Genomic DNA, 17370 nt, shown 5'->3' with positions numbered 1-17370 from the left:
GCTTTTCTCCTATTAATCTTAGTCAATTTAATTCTCAGGCCCAGCCAGAGACCCTGTGAGAATAGAGATACAGTCCTGCCTCCCCTACAGATTTAAGTCTGAAGACCTGATTTTTTACCTCTGTATTCTGCCAACCTACTTCTCACTTAAAGGTCTTTGTCTTGAGACAATCCAAAATGAAAGATGGGGGAGGGCTGGAGTGGGGGAGGAAATGCCCGATGCCCTCTTTGCTGGTAGACCTACTCCCTTGAACTGGCACATAATCCTTAATGGAAAATGTCTTTTGGAGGACTTTGCCAAAAGGGGCAGGAAATCAGTACACAGCAACCTTCTAAATGTTTTCTACCATTTCCTCTAGCCCTGATTGGCATGGCTCTGTCCCAACATGTAGCAAAAAACAGTTTGATCGAATGCCACTGCATAACAAAGCTCACCACCTTTCCAGGCTGCAGCCGTGGGGACCTCATTAACTACCATTCTCCTCCACTCAGTCAATCCCACAGATTAGGGCCTGTGACTTCCAGAAACCACCTTAAAATACGAAAGTCTACATGCATCAGGGTTCTTAATTGTAAGCAACAGAAGCTGATCCTGGCTGATTACAGAGAAAATAAATGTATTTAAAACAATCTCAACAGCCCACAGAATCTGTGTGAAACTGAAGAAACTGGCTCAAGATTAAGCTTCCAAGAAATGGATTGAAAACCGAAAACCTGGCCTGATGAAGAAACTGCTGCTTCTGCTACTGCAGTTGCCGCCATGATGTGCTGATGCCGCCGTCTGCATTTCGACCAGAGTCTCCATTTGATTACAACCACCGCTACACCGGTAATGCTACCACCTGTGCATCAAGAGCTCAGCTCAACTGGAAAATGCTGTGTCCCTGAAAGCAATTCACCTCTGCCACTGCCGGGAAAATGGTTTCCACGCCAAGCCTCCTTCCTCAAATTGTGCCATTCTGAATCAAAGTTTCATATGGGCGAGTCCCATTGGTGGAGAATAGCTCACAGGCCTAAGCCTGACCACAAAAGAGACTGGGAAACACCTTTCTGAGGAAAAGGGACTGATGAGGCTGGAAATTCCCCCAAACAGAGCAAAAAGTACTGAGAATCCAGAAAACATAGCTATGTGGGGCATTCAAGTCGAGCAATCTGGTAGATGATGACTACACGTATCTGTAGTTTGGGAGAGCTACCTGGGCTTGGGAGCATAGAGGTGGTATTACGCTTTGAACTGTGTCTCACCAAAATTTATATGTTGATATCCTCCTCTCCATTACCTCAGAATGTGCCTTTACTTGGAGATAAGGTCTTTCCAGAGGTAATCAAGGTAAAAAGAGATCATGAGAATTGGCCCTAATCCAACATGACTGGTGTCCCTCTAAAACGGGGAAATTCCGACACAGAGAGAATGCCATGTAAAGATAAAGGCAGCAAGCCAAGGAACATCAAAGATTGCCAGCAAACCATTAGAAGCTGGGAGAGACGGAGGGAACAGGTTTTGTCCTCACAGGCCTCAGAAGGAACCAACACCACCACACCCTGATCTAGGACTTCCAGACAGCAGTGAGCGGTCCCAAAGAGAGATATTAGTTCCCTGCCCAGGAATTGAACCTGGGTAGCCTGGATGAAAACCAGGAATCTTAACCAGTAGACCACCAGGGGCTAGAGGCTGGAAGTAAAGTGGCCCTGGCTCTTGCCGGGTTTGAAAGCAAGAATGTTTCAAGGAGGCAGAAACTGTACAAAGGAGTACAAAGTTTATTATTGCAGACACAGCACAACAATTGGGAGAGCACACAGAGAAAGTGTTTGACTGAAGCAAGGCTGAAATACACATGCAGAGAGAAAGGGTGTGGGCATCCTTCCTAATGAGGAGCACAGTAAAGAGGTGATTTAAATCACTTGTACAGGGCAGTCCTTCTGGGTCTTTGTTTACCTTTGGCCAATTATCTTGTTTCTTTTTTCACACCTGACTGGGCCTAGGATCCTCCCCAGCATGTGTGCTCAACTTTTCGCTAAGACGGATCCCACAGCAGAGGCCTGGGACGGTATGTCCACCCTTATTATGGGGTGGCGCCCCCTCCTTTTTGACCCCCAAGGAGTCTTTCTGCTCCTCTGCAGTCGGGGAAGTTTCCCTGACCTCAGCAGTGGTCATCTTCCTTCTTTATTCCAGCAGAGCTCAGCTTCTGCCGCTAGCTTTGTCCTTGGAGTGTCTGGGGGAAAACAAAGCTTCAGTTTTAGTGCACTTGACAAACACGAGCTCTCCAGCCCAGGAGCCCATCTACCTCCTACCTCAGAAGGGCAAGGAAAGGGAGCGAGGGCTAATACCTGGGGACATATTAAAGGGAAGGCATCTCTTCCTCCATGAGAAGAGGAAAAGCCAGATGCAGGTGAGATGAGGATTCCTGGGCAATGACCTATTTGAGGAAGCATTCTCAGGAATGACCTGAAGGGGAGCGGGAAAAGAAAGCAGGAAGGGAAGGGGGCCGAGCACGAATGTCATGACAGCAAAGTGCCATGAAGGGCACCCAGACTTGGGTGCATCCCCCCGGGGAGCTCTCACAGCTCAGTCATCCCAGTCATCGGGCAAGTTTGCGGGGGTATTTATACTCCCGATTCAGGCAGCCTGAGGGCAGTCCTCAGACAAGAGACACAGGTGCTGGCTGTGGGGAGTGAAGGCACATGGGGGTGCTGGTGTGCCCCCAGACAGCGAAGGAATCCAAGGGGACATGGGCAGAGCTCGGGCAGCCTCTGCTATACAGCTGTGGGTTGGCAGGACAAGAGAGTGACACATGAAAAATTCTATATCCCCTTCTATTCTATAGGGAAGACATTTGAGGAGAATGAAGAAGGTTTAAAGTATGAAAGAGGTGCTCGCTTCAGCAGCACATATACTAAAATTGGAACGATACAGAGAAGATTAGCATGGCCCCTGCGCAAGGATGACACTCAAATTCATGAAGCGTTCCATATTTTTGGGGAAGCAGATTCGTGAAGCATTCCATATTTGGGGGAAGCAGCCGTATAGCACAGGGAGATCAGCTCGGTGCTTAGTGACCACCTAGAGGGGTGGGATAGGGAGGGTGGGATAGGAAGGTGGGAGGGAGACGCAAGAGGGAGGAGATATGGGGATATATGTACATGTATAGCTGATTCCCTTTGTTATAAAGCAGAAACTAACACACCCTTGTAAAGCAATTATACTCCAATAAAGATGTTAAAAATAAATAAATAAAAAATTCAGTATGAAAGAGAAAGCTGATCAGGAAGGTACAGAAAGATTGCCAGGCAACAGTGAAGTCCCAGTTGAGAGAGAGACCAGGACCTTGTTATGGCACAAACACCAACAGTATCCAGGTATAACAGGACCATGGGGCAAAAGAGGAGTGATTGGCAAAGACGTGGTAAAGGCATTCGGTCTTTCCTGGGCAGGAAAGGAACTTAGAACCTTAGAACTGAATAGAAAGGGAGACAACGGAGAGGCCAGGGGCTTGGCAGTTTTAACAAATTTGAAGAACAGGTATTGTGGGAGCAACTGGGTTAAAAAAATGTGGAAGAATGAGAGGGTGTGGTCCCAGATTTAAGAAACGATGATGCAAGGTCCAGGCTGTGGCCATTATGGTGGGTACCTAAGGTGGAACAGAGGGAAAGGTCACTGGAGCTGAGGAGGTCAAAGAACCAACAGGCTGCTCTCACCACGTTGCTGGTGCCTGAGTCACCCACTCCTCTTCCCCTCTCCTCTCCTGGCTGAAGCCTGGGGGACCACAGCCAGAAGCTGGGACCACCGCAATCCTGCCAACTACAGTGCAAAGATGAAACAGAATTTAGAAACAATTGTTTGGCTCGAAGACCAGAAAACTAGACACTATGAGATTAAAGACAGAAATAATTTAAGAAACGTTCACAGCAGTGACTGACCCAAGTTCTTTGAAAGGTATCTCAGCGCCATGAACTGGTTTTTCAAGATCGCCAAGTAGCAATTGGCTGGCTTCTTGATTTAGCTGTTGACTATGGAGGTAATGCTGAAAAATACAAAGACTTGGGACCTGATGGTGCAAAACATGCAGACAGTGCAACTAAAAATGCAGAGCCATTGATCAGTTTGGATGTAAATAATCCTGCTAGGAAGGCTGGGGTAAAGGCTTTGCTAACCTCCTTTGGGTTCAGCGTCACAGTGATTACCTGGTAACAAGGTAACAAGGTAAAAAAAGGCAATTCTCATTATGGTCCAGGACCTCCTGAACAGGATGTAGCTGCTGGAGGAAATCGAACAAAAGAAGGCTTGCCTGTTGGCTTTAGACAAGCATATTCTTGGTTTGGACACAGGAAATGCAGTTCTCCATGAAGCTACTCAAATTCTGTTGCATATAGAAGAGCTCAGAGAGCTGCAGACAAAAGTGAATGCAGCCAGAGTGGCTGTTCGGGCGATTCTTGCTGATCCAAAGACAGACCACAGGCTGGGAAAAGTTGGAGGACCAACCTTATAGGATTTCAGCTTCTCACCTGCTTAGTACAATTGGGAACCATGTACGCTCTGGCGTATGTTTGGAAATCAAATGTCACATTTTCAAAGGAGAAACCCCAGAAAATGGATGATGGTCTAGAGATTTACCATCATTGCTTTTTCTTTAATAAAGTTCTAAGAAGTGGGGAAAAGAAAAGAGAACTAGCAGGATGGGTGTGGAACGTATCATGTACATGGACACCGAAAACTCACAGGAAGCCTCAGAGCCAGGCGCTGACTAGAGCAATGCTAACGGTAATACTCATCACTGACACATACTGAGTGCTTCCACCTGCTTTATCTCATGTCATCCTCCTTCTCTTCCTTCAGGTCTTAGCTTAAATGGCACCTCATTCCCTAACCCCCTTCCCATCATGGTTCTCCTTCATTCTGTCTCAAACTCTTCATAGAACATATATCAATTTATAATTATTTTCTTCTGTTCACTTTTTTTTTTTTTTTTTTTTGCGGTACGCGGGCCTCTCACTGCTGTGGCCTCTCCCATTGCGGAGCACAGGCTCTGGACGCGCAGGCCCAGCGGCCATGGCTCACAGGCCCAGCCGCTCCGCGGCATGTGGGATCTTCCCGGACCGGGGCACGAACCCATGTCCCCTGCATCGGCAGGCGGACTCTCAACCAGGAAAGCCCCAAAGCCCACATTCTTAATGATAACACCTCCAAAAAATTTTCAGTGACTGAGAGGAGATGAAGGAAGTGGGGAGAGAGCAGGGCAGAGATGGGTGTACTGCCCTGCTCCCAGGTTATACAGTAGTTGTAGGACCAAGGACCTTCATACTAGAAATAGTTCAGAAGTAGCCCTGGGAAGGAAGGAGGGCTGCTAACCTACCTTCTGACCCCAGGTGTTCGAGATGTGGGCAATGCATAGTATCCTTTTGAGAGAGCTGCAGAGAAATCTCTCGGAGGAGCTCTGGGTTTCTATTAGCCAAGAGGTAGAGGGAAATTTCCATGAAGAGCTCACACTCCTTGGTAGGGTTTGCTTAGCATAGGATGAGGCTCCAGGGGGTGCAGTGGGAGGCTTTAGGGAAGCAAAGCAGTAGGAAAAGGCAACACAGAGCAGAATGCAGACGAGGGTGTGAAAGAAGATATATAATGGGGAGGCTTATATTTCGAGCATTAAACCAAGGATCAGAGGGCTGTGGGGAAGGTCAGGTTCAGCTGGCCACATATTTGCAAAGAATCATCCTTACCAGTCTTCTGATGGGCAGGAGAAATTCAGAGCATTCTGGAAGAAGTCAGTCTTGTCCTAAGTTGGTTAGGTTTTGAAGACAGTCTCATCTCACTCTCATCTCACTGACCCATGAGAGTTCTATTTAGTTCCCAGGACTCTATCAGCAGTTGAACACAGCAGAGGGAGTGGACATGATTCAGGTCTCCAGGAATGTGTCAGGGATGGCCTGTACTGATTTGCTTCAGACAGAATCAGACAGCACAACAGGGTAAGCCTGCAAGTTCCTGGGCAAAAACCGTTTACTCAGCTCTGTAACTCCAGAATGTAACAGATGCCCACCTCACGTACCAGAAAGAGGCTCGCTAAATGCTTGTTGATTGAATGATGGTGGGTTTATACGCTTTGTGATGGAATTCAGCACAGCCATCTAGTAATACGGAGTATTATAGAGACATTTAAGTTCAAGATTAGATTTGAGTAAAGATTGAATCAGTAGGGCTCCCCCGCAAAATCCTCGAAATATAGCAAAATGGAGACTATTTTTTTGTGTGTAGTGAAAAAGCCTAACATAAGATTTTCCATCTTAACCATTTTTAAGTGTACGGTTCAGTCGTATTAAGTATATTCACATTGTTGTGAAACAGATCTCCAGAACTTTTTCAGCTTGTAAATCTGAAGCTCTATACTCATTAAACAACCCCCCTTTTCCCCCCGCCCACCAGCCCCTGGTACCCACCATTCCACTTTCTGTCTCTATGAATTGGACTACTTTACATACCTCATGTAAGTGGAATCATACAGTATTTACCTTTTTGTGATTGGCTTATTTTGTTCAGCATAACATTCTCAAGTTTCATCCATGTTGTAGCATGTGACAGGATTTCTTTTCTTTTTAAGGCTAAATAATATTCCATTGTATGCATGTACTATATTTTGTTTATTCATCTGTTGATAGACATTTGGGTTGCTCCTACCTCTTGGCAGTTGTGAATAATGCTACTCTATATGTGGTTGAACAAATAACTCTTTGAGACCCTCCTTTCAATTCTCTAGGATATATATTCAGAAATAGAATTGCTGGATCACATGGTAGTATTATTCTTAGTTCTTTGAGGATCTTCCATACTGTTTTCCATAGTGGTCGCACCATTGCACAATCTTGACAACAGTACACAAGGGTTCCCATTTTACCACATCCTCACCAACCCTTCTTATTTTTTTTTTTATAGCCTTTCTAATGGGTGTGAGGTGATATGTCATTGTGGTTTTGATTTACGTTTCTCTGATGATTAGTGATGTTGAGCATCTTTTCACATGCTTGTTGGCCACTTGTATTCATCTTTGGAGAAATGTTTATTCAAGTCTTTTGTCTATTTTTTGGTTGGGGTATTTGGGGGTTTTGTTTGTTTGTTTATTTTAGGAATTCTTTATTTATTCTAGATATTAACCCCTTATCAGACATATGATTTGCAAATAATTTCTCCCATTCCATAGGTTGCCTTTTCTCTCTGTTGATTGTGTCCTTTCATGCACAAAAGTTTTTAAGTTTGATGTGGTCAAAATGTAGAAGATTTTTTAACCACAATGAAGTAGCTAAGAGATCATGGACTAATACTCCTAATGTTGGCAAGAAAATCTTGCTTACATGATTAGGAAGATATTCAAGGTAAACTGACATTTGCACTAAAACATCTCTTTATTTGAAGTGTTGGCTTTGGAACTGAGCCTGCAATTACTCTAGGCTGTATTCCTCAAGGGGCTCAGTGCAACACTGGACCTGCTTAATACAATAAAACTGATGTTATAAAACTTGGTGCGATAAGACGACAACAACAAAAACTAAAAAAACTAAAAAATAAAATGAAATGATCACTAAGGAAAGGTATTAAGCAAAACCAGTAATATTAGTGGTTTAAAAGTTGCCACCTGGATTATGCAGCCATTACTTTTTTTTTTTTTGGCTGTACCACGCAGCATGCAGGATCTTAGCTCCCCCACTGGGGATCAAATCATTGCCACCTGCAGCGGAAGCGTGGAGTCTTAACCACTGGACCGCCAGGGAAGTCCCACAAATGTTAATAAAACCCTTAAAGGACGTGATAGAATGCTTTGAAAGTAATATTAAGAAAAAAAAGTTAGATATAAAATTGTAGAATTCATTTTCATAATTTTAACAAAACACATGCAAGACCATAAGGCTGAAAATTCCGACGGAACATTGCCAAGACAAATTAAAGAAGGCCTAATTAAACAGAGAGGTGTACGCCATGTTTATAGATTGTAACACTCAATATTGCTGAGATACTTCAGTTATCTTAAAACCACTAATGCCCATCAGCAGTAATTCATTATTTTAAATGGTGGTTTACGTTTTATATTGCTAACATCTGAAAAGTGTAAGTATTTTACTGGGATACTTTATATTGTCGAATTTGATAGATTTCAGGGTGGGCTCAACAAAAAAGTAGTTTCTGAACCTGCAAAGGAGATGACCAGTGCTGGGACTGTGGGTTTTTTACTGGGGACAATCCTATTTTTTACTGAGTGAGCAAATCCTTTTTGACTCCTCTTCAGCTATAATCATCTGGGATTAGCCTCAGCTTCAGAGGTAGAAGCGACATGTGGCATCACCTCTCAAGATGGTATGAATAAAATAGTCCCTAGGGCAAGAAATCTTAAATTTCCCCATCAATAAAAAGAAAGTATTCCCGCGCTCCTGGGTGATGGAGCTGTATTCAGATAAGGTTAAGGCTTTAGATCACTGGAAAATTAACTATTCACGTGGAAGTCATTAACCGTTCTCGTGCCCTAGGGCACTCCAATATGAAGAGTCAAGTTGAAGAGGGAGAATCAGCCAGCAAGGGAGATTGAAAGTGTCTACTAGGATTGGGCGGGGAACCCTGTGTGGTGCCGTAGAAACCAAGTGAAGAGAGTATACTACGTACTGTATGAATCAGGATCCAATCAAAGGAAAGCAAACCAGTTCTAGGTATTTCAGACAGAAGAATTTAATAAAGGAACTGGCTACAAGAGTATTAGAAAAGATGGAGGAGCAGAAGAGGAGAGGGGCGATTACTCAAAGATTATTAACTTCAGGAAACCATCACCACTCTGGGCTAGAAGTGCAAAAATGTTACCTGAAGCCCGGGGCACAGTATCCCTAAGGTTCCTGTTGGTTGTTGGAGCCCAGTTATCTGAGCAGGAGCCCGGGAGCCTGCACTTACAGGTTGTTGCTCCTGTGTCCACAGGCACCACCCAGATCCACTGCTGCCATTGTCACTAGAGCCAATGCTGTCACCACCACCAACGCCGTACTACTCAGTGGTACTGCTGTCACTGATGCCAAAGACACCACAAGAAACCAGAGTCAGAAAGGGAGGCAATTCTCTCTTCCTTTCATCTTCCAGTGCCTTTCGTTGACAAAACCTAAACAGAAACCCGCTAGCTCGGGAGTCTGGAAAGTATCATTTGTCTCTCTCTGATACATACCAGAGCACAGAAAGGCAGATAAGGGCCGAGAGCAATAGGCAAATGACCAGCATAATCTACCCTTTTGGTCATTCAGCATCCTTTCTTATTCTTCTACCTATATTTAGGTCAAAGACTCAAAGACTAAATTGAAGTTACTTACCAATGCTGCCTACATCTTAGAAACCTTTCATAGCTCTCCATTACCTTCAGAGTAAAGTCAAAACCCCACAGCTTGGAGGTTAAGAACCTACCAAGCTAGACCAAGCTTCCTTTCGTAACTTCTCACTATTCCAACTAGATTGATCCATATTTCGTTTCCCAAACACATCTGGTATATTTCTCCCTCTAAGCCTTTGAGCTTGTCATTTCTCCCACCTAAAATGCATTCCCCTTCTCATCTTTTCTACCTCCTCTGCTCCAAACCTACCCAATGATCACAGCATGGCTCAGGTTCAATTCCTCCACACAGTCCCCTCCCAAAGGCGTCAGCCCTCAGCACTCTTCCACTCTCTGAATTCCTCAAGTCTATGCCACTGATAGAGACCAACTAGCCTTCCTGGCAACCCCATGGCACCTAGTGGCATATTGCCTCCAACCTATCCATTTACTGGCTGATTTCTGGCGGTGGAGGATAGGGAAAATGAATTGGCAATACATAGCCGACTATTAATTGGAAGCCCAAGGCACTTACTGCCCGATATCAGCTTCCTGCTGTCTCCCATAGGCCCCACTAAGGCTCTGCCTGTTTAATTCTGAATTATAATTTGGAGCAGTTCATCAATTCTCCATAGCAACCTTCAGAGGAGCTCAGCAGGCCTCCAGAGACATTGTTCTCAGATTACTACCAAGCTAGCAACCTGGTTGAGGGTATTACTAAACCACACAGCTTGCCAGCTAATATCAAGTCAAAGCAGAAGCAAACAAAATGTTTTCAAGGGTGTTGCTCAACAGGAATCCTGTGACCTGAGAAAACTTGCAAAGACTCAGAGCTAAACAAATTTCTGCTTAGCTATCCTGAGTCTGCTCCTGACAAAGATTAAAAGAAGCAAAGCAGCTATAAATCCTCCTTCTCTACGGAAGTTTAAGATGTGGTTCAGGGCTTCCCTGGTGGCGCAGGGGTTAAGAATCCACCTGCCAATGCAGGAGGCACGGGTTCAAGCCCCAGTCTGGGAAGATCCCACATGCTGTGGAGCAACTAAGCCCATGCGCCACAGCTACTGAGCCTATGCTCTAGAGCCCGCGAGCCACAACTACTGAGCCCGTGTGCCAAAACTACCAAAGCCCGCGCACCTAGAGCCCGTGCTCCACAACAGGAGAAGCCACCGCAATGAGAAGCCCGTGCACCTCAATCAACAGTAGCCCCCGCTCGCTGCAACTAGAGAAAGCCTGTGCGCAGCAACGAAGACCCAACACAGCCAAAAATAAATATATTTTTAAAAAAGATGTAGTTCAGAATACTAACTCCTACCAACAAAGAAAGTTGTTCATCAACACGAACGGCAATCAGCAAAGAACCAAAGACGTGGTTCTTGTCCCAGTTCTGCCCTGCATGAGGCATGTCCCTTTCCCTCTCTGGAGCTCAGTTTCCTCATCTGAAAAATTAGGAATTTGAGCTAGATAATCCCCAAGGGCCCTTGCAACCACCAAATCCAAAGACATCTTTAATTGCTTTCTGGTCTCCTTTTACAAAACATCCAATTATTCATTGAAGACTATTAATCATCTATTATCTTGAAAGCCACCACATATGACTGTTCAGATTGTACTGAACAAATCCAGAGGGCACCATCTACATTGGGTTTGTGTGAACTGTACCCCTGTGTTGAGTGGTAAACAACCTGAACATCCAAACATAGCAGCCTTGATTACGCTCTTCAATTTGGACAATATTTAAGTTTTCACCTTTTATTTTCTTAATACCCATTGTTTCCTGACCTTGGGTCCCTACCAGCAGAGATGAAACTACATTAATATCTGTTACTGAGTTAAGTACTCTCTTATTGATTAACTTTTAATCATGGACAAGAAATGAGAATAATAACATTAATACACTATTGACCACATATGTGCAAGATACTTTACATATATTAACATTTAATCCTTATGAAATCCTAGCAGGGATAAATATTTCATCCTTATCTTTGGATGGGAAAGTCGAGGCTCAGGGGGACTAAGTAAACTACCCCAGGGTTCCTAGCCAGAGCTAGAAAGTGGCTGAGATGAGGATTCAAAGCCACGTCTGACTCCAAAGCTCATCCTCTTTCCACTCCACCACCCACGACACCTTCTGTACGCTCCATACTCTGCCAACAAGCTTGACATTTTTCTGATATCAGTGAACACGTACAAGTAATTGGAACATTCAGTTAACCAGAAACAGCAGTCACGTTGCATAATCACACCAGAGAGAAGTCAACACTCACCCATTTCCATCCTGATGTTGCTGCTAACTAGAGATGTGCTTACCTCTCTGTGGGCCTGTGCTCTCACTTCAAATAGGAGTGCTGTCTTGGGACCTTTTTAGGTAAGTTAAGTACCAGCAATTCCTATAGCAACGAGCATTTAATTATTTGCATTCTCTGAGTTTTTGTTAGTCTTTTTGGCTCCAGCTAAACAGTTGGGCCACTCTTGTGACCACTTCAGCCACCAAGGAGGGTTCTTCGTGGTCCTTGCTTCTTTATGCCTCCCTCGGGGCACTCCTGTACTTCTTCCCCCTCAGCCTCAAGATCCCAGGTCTGAGAACTTATTCTGTGTAGATTTGCAGGCTTTGAGACACTAGCCTGTTATCAGCAGCCCTTGTTTCCTTCCCTCTCGTGTCTCCAGCTCTTTCAGAATTTCCCAGGGAATCGAGCATTGCATTCCTAAAGAGGGCTGATGTCAGAGTTGTGGTCAAATAGGAGGTGAAATGGAAGGACAGATGCTGGCTGCTCCTTCACAGACCCTGTCTTTCAACTCAGCATCAGTCAACAGAACTAGAGGATGTCCTAATGAGCAGCCATAACATTTTCAGATCCAGACCAGGTTTTCCTTCTCAGTATGAATAGTCAATCATCATGCCTATGATTATGAGGGTAGGGGGAAAAGGAGATCTAAATAAAATTAAAACGTGAATTATTTCCCAAGTGCAGCTGTTTTCTGCTCCATAACACCTGGATACAAGATATAATATTTTCTTTATTTGTCTACGTCACACTATATCTGGCTCTGAACGCTTATCTATGTGTATGGGAAAAAAATATAATCTTCGTTATATGTAGAGGCCCACAACCTTCCCCTTCTCCCAGAATTGTACTTGGGTATCAGGGCACTTAGGCAATGCCGAAATTTGTGGGAAAGTTCTCTGATCCTCAGTGTGTCGAGGTTGACACTAAGAGGCTCATTACCCAAAACTATATGGCCCATTAAAAGATGACAGTTCAGGGCTTCCCTGGTGGCGCAGTGGTTGAGGGTCCGCCTGCCGATGCAGGGGATACGGGTTCGTGCCCCGGTCCGGGAAGATCCCACATGTCGCAGAGCGGCTGGGCCCGTGAGCCATGGCCGCTGAGCCTGTGCGTCCGGAGCCTGTGCTCCGCAACAGGAGACGCCACAACGGTGAGAGGCCCGCGTACTGCAACAACAACAACAAAAAAGATGACAGTTCATAGCCCAGTTCATAGTGAGTGGGGACCTCACTCACTCCCAAGATTCCCATGATGCTGAGGGTTTAAACCCCAGGTTCCACGCATCACTTCCAACAGAGGAGCAACCCCTCTTGGAATGCTGCATGGTGGCTGGGCACTGGTCTCCGCCACTCTTGTGACCACCACTGCCACCAGGGAGAGTTCTCTGTGGTCCCTGCTCCTGTGTGGCTCCAGCCTGCTGTCTAACTCTGGACAAGGGGCGTGTGATTGGTGAAGCTTAGATCACAGGTCCATACCTTTGCTACAAGGGAGGCTGGGAAAACAAGCATCTATACTGTGAGGCAGGCTCTGCCTCTTACCAAGACATGGAAAGCAAGGGATTCCCCAAACAAGTCATGGGCAGGAACAAAGAAGGACAATGTCTGTACTGCTTTAACCTGTGGATCTTGGCAAAACCCCTTGTCTTCTCTTGGGCTCAGCTTCCTCAACTGAAAATAGAGATAATGACACTGACTTCACAGCATAAAAGCCCAGGAGACAAAGGCATACCTGGGCGACCCAGCCTCCCTGTCTTCGGGGTGTGGCAGGATGGGGCAAAGGGAGATGAAATCCCAGGAGAGGGATGAGATGTAGGGAGCATGCCTGGAGGTGATATGTTCTGACCATCAAGGCAAGGACCTGAGCTGAAGTGCCCTCTAAAAGTGGGAATCATCTAGAAGTCATTCCTCTCCAACAGGTAACACTGAGCCAAGAGCATTCTAGAAGGAGTCAGACTTCAGGAAAGGAAAAAGAGAAAGAAGAAGGTGCTTTAAAATGGGACACTGTGTGCACGTGGAGCCAGGAGCGGGAGGAAAGTCAAAACGCAGGGCAGTGCTAGAGCAGAGGTCATCTTGCCCTAAATCAGGATTGGGTAACTGAGGCAGCTTCTCACAGAGGGCTCCAAGTCTTCTGATCTTCCCACATGCCTGCGGGCTGCCTGTTAACCAAGTCACATAGTTTCCAGTACAGCAGCAGTGAGGCTAAACAATTAAATCTCTGCCTCTTTGCTTTTCGTGCGGAAGGTCTCTCCATGTGAAAAAATCTAACGTGATTTTTTTCCCCCATAACTGTGTGCCTCCTCTGATGTTCCAGACAGGAAAACAAATAACAATTGATTATGAAATATGGTTCCAAAAAGAATGTTGAAGACTTGTTTACTGGTGTTTTTAATCTCTACAGTAGTTTGAGCTCAAAAATAATAATAAAAACACTATGACTATATACAGTGAAAGATATATACATATTTTTAGAACACCCTGCACAATTCTATAGTTACTCTATATTTATACACCATATATATGTGTGTGCATACGTATAGAGAGAATTTGTCTACATATGTATACACATATACTCACTGAATTGTACACTTTAAATTTTACTAAAAGTTTTACTAAAAATTATTGAATTGTACACTTACAGTGGGCATATTTTATGGTATGTAAATTATACCTCAATAAAGCTGTCTTTAAAAACCACCCTACACAAGATTTGAAAACAAACTACAAACTAGCAGAATATATTTGCCATGAAAATAACTGTAACAGAGGTATCCTTACTATATAAAGAACTCTTCAACATCCTGAGAAAAATGTTTACATCCGAATTGAAAAATGGGCTAAGGGAGAAACAGAAATGGTCAGTAAACATGAAAAAAATCTTTATTTCACCAACAATCAAATAAATGTAGTTTTAAGAAGTAAAAGTTTTAATCTATAAAATTCTTAAGAATTGCAACTTCTTTTTTAAGATGATGTCCAGAATTGGTGAGAGTAGCTGACCCAGGCTGGGAAAACTCCTAGATCTCCTAGATATCATCTCCCTTCCTAACCCAGAGGGAATTAAGTCCTCCTTCTTTGTTTCAGTGTCACCCTAAACTTCCATCTCTTATCCCTTATTGTTACTGGCTACTTACATGACTGTATCACCCAGTTAAATTTCAACCCCCTGAGAACTGTGGCTTATTCTTCAGTGTACTCCCAGTTCTAGCAGAGAATATAAACCCTACACGTTTATTCTATGTTTATTGAATGAATAAGAAGAGTGAATTTGGTACAGATTTCCAAAGGGCATTTTGATCATGTCTATCAAGTCCTTAAATTCTTTAATATTCCTTTGACTCAGTGATTCAAAACTGAGAAGTCTGTCCTAACCAAAATGTACAAAGATATTTATTTCAGGGTTAGTTTTAAATGTGGAAACAATGCAAATGTCAAACATTCAGTGATAGATTTAATTTTTTTAATTTTTATGTCCTTTTTCACTGTGGTAAAATGCACATAACATACTATTTATTATTTTAACCGTTTTAAAATGTGAAATTCAGTGACATTTAATACATTCACAATGTTGTGCAACCATCACTACTACCTTGTTCCAGCACATTTTCTTCACCCCAAAAGGGAACCTCATACCCATTGAGCAGGCTCTCCCCATTCCGCCTTCCCCCAGAAGGAGGAACCACAATCTGCTTTCTGTCTCTATAGATTTACCTATTCTGGATATCTCTTATAAATGGAATCATGCAGTACTGTATGTGGTCTTTCGTGTCTGGCTTGTTTCATTTAGCATAATGTTTTCCAGATTCAACCATGTGGTAGTAATTCATTCCTTTTTATGGCTGAATAATATACCTTTGTATGAATATACCATATTTTATTTATCCATTAATCAGCTAATGAACATTTGGGTTGTTTCCACCTTTGGCTGTTGTGAATAGTACCGCTATAAACATTCATGTCCAAATTTTTGTTCAAACACTGTTTTCAGTTCTTTGGAGTATATACACCAGGAGTGGAATTGTTGGGTATTTCTATGTTTATGTTCTATAGTAATTCTATGTTAAATTTATTGAGGAAGGGCCAAACTGTTTTCCACAGTGGCTGCACCATTCTACATTCCCACCAACAATGCACAAGGGTTCCATAGATTCACATTTTATTATGTGCTTTTGCGATGCGAGATGGTTCTGGCATGAATAAAACAGCCAAGTCCCTGCTTTGAAGAAGCTGACATTCAGGGACTTCCCTGGTGGTCCAGTGGTTAAGACTCCATGCTCCCAATGCAGGGGACGTGGGTTCAATCCCTGGTGGGGGAACTAGATCCCACATGCATGCCGCAACTAAAGATCCCGCATGCCACAACTAAGACACAGTGCAGCCAAGATAAATAAATAATAAAATAAATAGGTAAATATAAATAAAAAGAAACATATTCAGCAGCGGGAGTCAGGTAATAAACAAGTAAATAAACATAAACCTTCTTTTGATTTTTTTTCAACTCTTTGAAAACATTAAGACCCATTCTTAGTACATGGGCCGTGCAAAAACAAGCTGCAAGCCAGACTTGGCCCGAGGGCTGTAGTTTTCTGACGCCTGATGTACATTCCCACTTACCAAGACTGACCTACCTAGCTGCTGCCAACCTGCCGCCAACCTGCCAGGTACAAAGATCAATGCTGAGCCCGGGATACGATGCCTCACGACTGCCAACCAACCCCTTCAGCAGGAAGAGATAGTGTTACTGTGATACCACAGGGGTTGAGAGGAATGCGTGTAGAACCCAGGTGATCCTGGGACTTCCCTGGTGGTCCAGTGGTTAAGACTCCAAGCTCCCAATGCAGGGGGCATGGGTTCAATCCCTGGTTGGGCAACTAAGATCCTGTATGCCGCATGGCACAGCCAAGAAAAAAGAACCCAGGTGATCTAGTCAGGTCTCTTCATATCACTTACTTGACAATTGTACTGCAGATGGACAAGTGCTGCAACCCTGACCTGAGAAGGACATGGTGACAAGGGGCTCAGACCACTATGGGTGAGCCATCAAGATTTGAAGAAGTGACATGAGCGTGAGGATAGCGGAGGCGGGACAAGATGGGTGTCAGCTGTGGCCCAAGAGCAGCTGCAGCTACGGAGCTGTAGTTCATCCCAAGAGCCTCCCTCTTCCAATTTTTCCCCTTAGTAGGAAAGACCCATGGGACCCATGAAGGAGATGCTCCCCAATAATGTCAGAATAAGGGGATCTGCATGAAGCAAGGCATGGACTTTAGCCATCATGTGAGTGTAACTGAGCAGGACCCTATGGGGCCTTCCTGGGACAGACCCCTCCCCCATATCCTCTGCTGTAGCTCCTCTGAAGTACCCAGGTAATAGTATCTCATGCATATTTCCTGAGTTTTTCAGATGCTAAAAACCACCACCAAATGCAAGAAATTAACTACCTGATGATCATGTGCATGTAGGCCTATCTAAGGATCAATCCCATCAACCAATCAGAGAATTGTGCATGAGCTGATGACGTACCCTGTGACCACCCTCTCCCTCACCTGGCCTTTAAAAATGATTTGCTGAAGCCCTTCGGGGAGTTCAGGGTTTGAGGGACACAAGCCACACATTCTCCTTTCATGGCTCAGCAGTAAACCTTTCTCTACTCCAAAGTCCAACATTTCGGTTTGTTTGGCCTCACTGTGTGTCAGGCACATGAACTCGGAACGTGAGTTCAGTAACAGAAGTGTGCCCGCTTAGGTCTCCCTTTCAAGAGTGACCTTCCCCC

General features: G+C 44.2%; 1 pseudogene across 1 annotated transcript; it reads left to right on the top strand.

The window, feature by feature from the left end:
• The first annotated feature begins 2383 nt into the window (after positions 1 to 2383).
• Positions 2384 to 4486, top strand: LOC307175425 (RNA transcription, translation and transport factor protein-like; annotated as a pseudogene). Its single transcript has 2 exons — positions 2384 to 2389; positions 3805 to 4486. The product of its transcript is annotated as an RNA transcription, translation and transport factor protein-like (transcript).
• Positions 4487 to 17370: the final 12884 nt, after the last annotated feature.

The sequence above is a fragment of the Stenella coeruleoalba genome (genome assembly GCF_951394435.1).
Source record: "Stenella coeruleoalba genome assembly, chromosome: 1".
Classification (NCBI taxonomy): Eukaryota; Metazoa; Chordata; class Mammalia; order Artiodactyla; family Delphinidae; genus Stenella; species Stenella coeruleoalba.
Note: the sequence above shows the minus strand (reverse complement) of the source record. Positions and strands in the feature narration are given on the sequence as shown.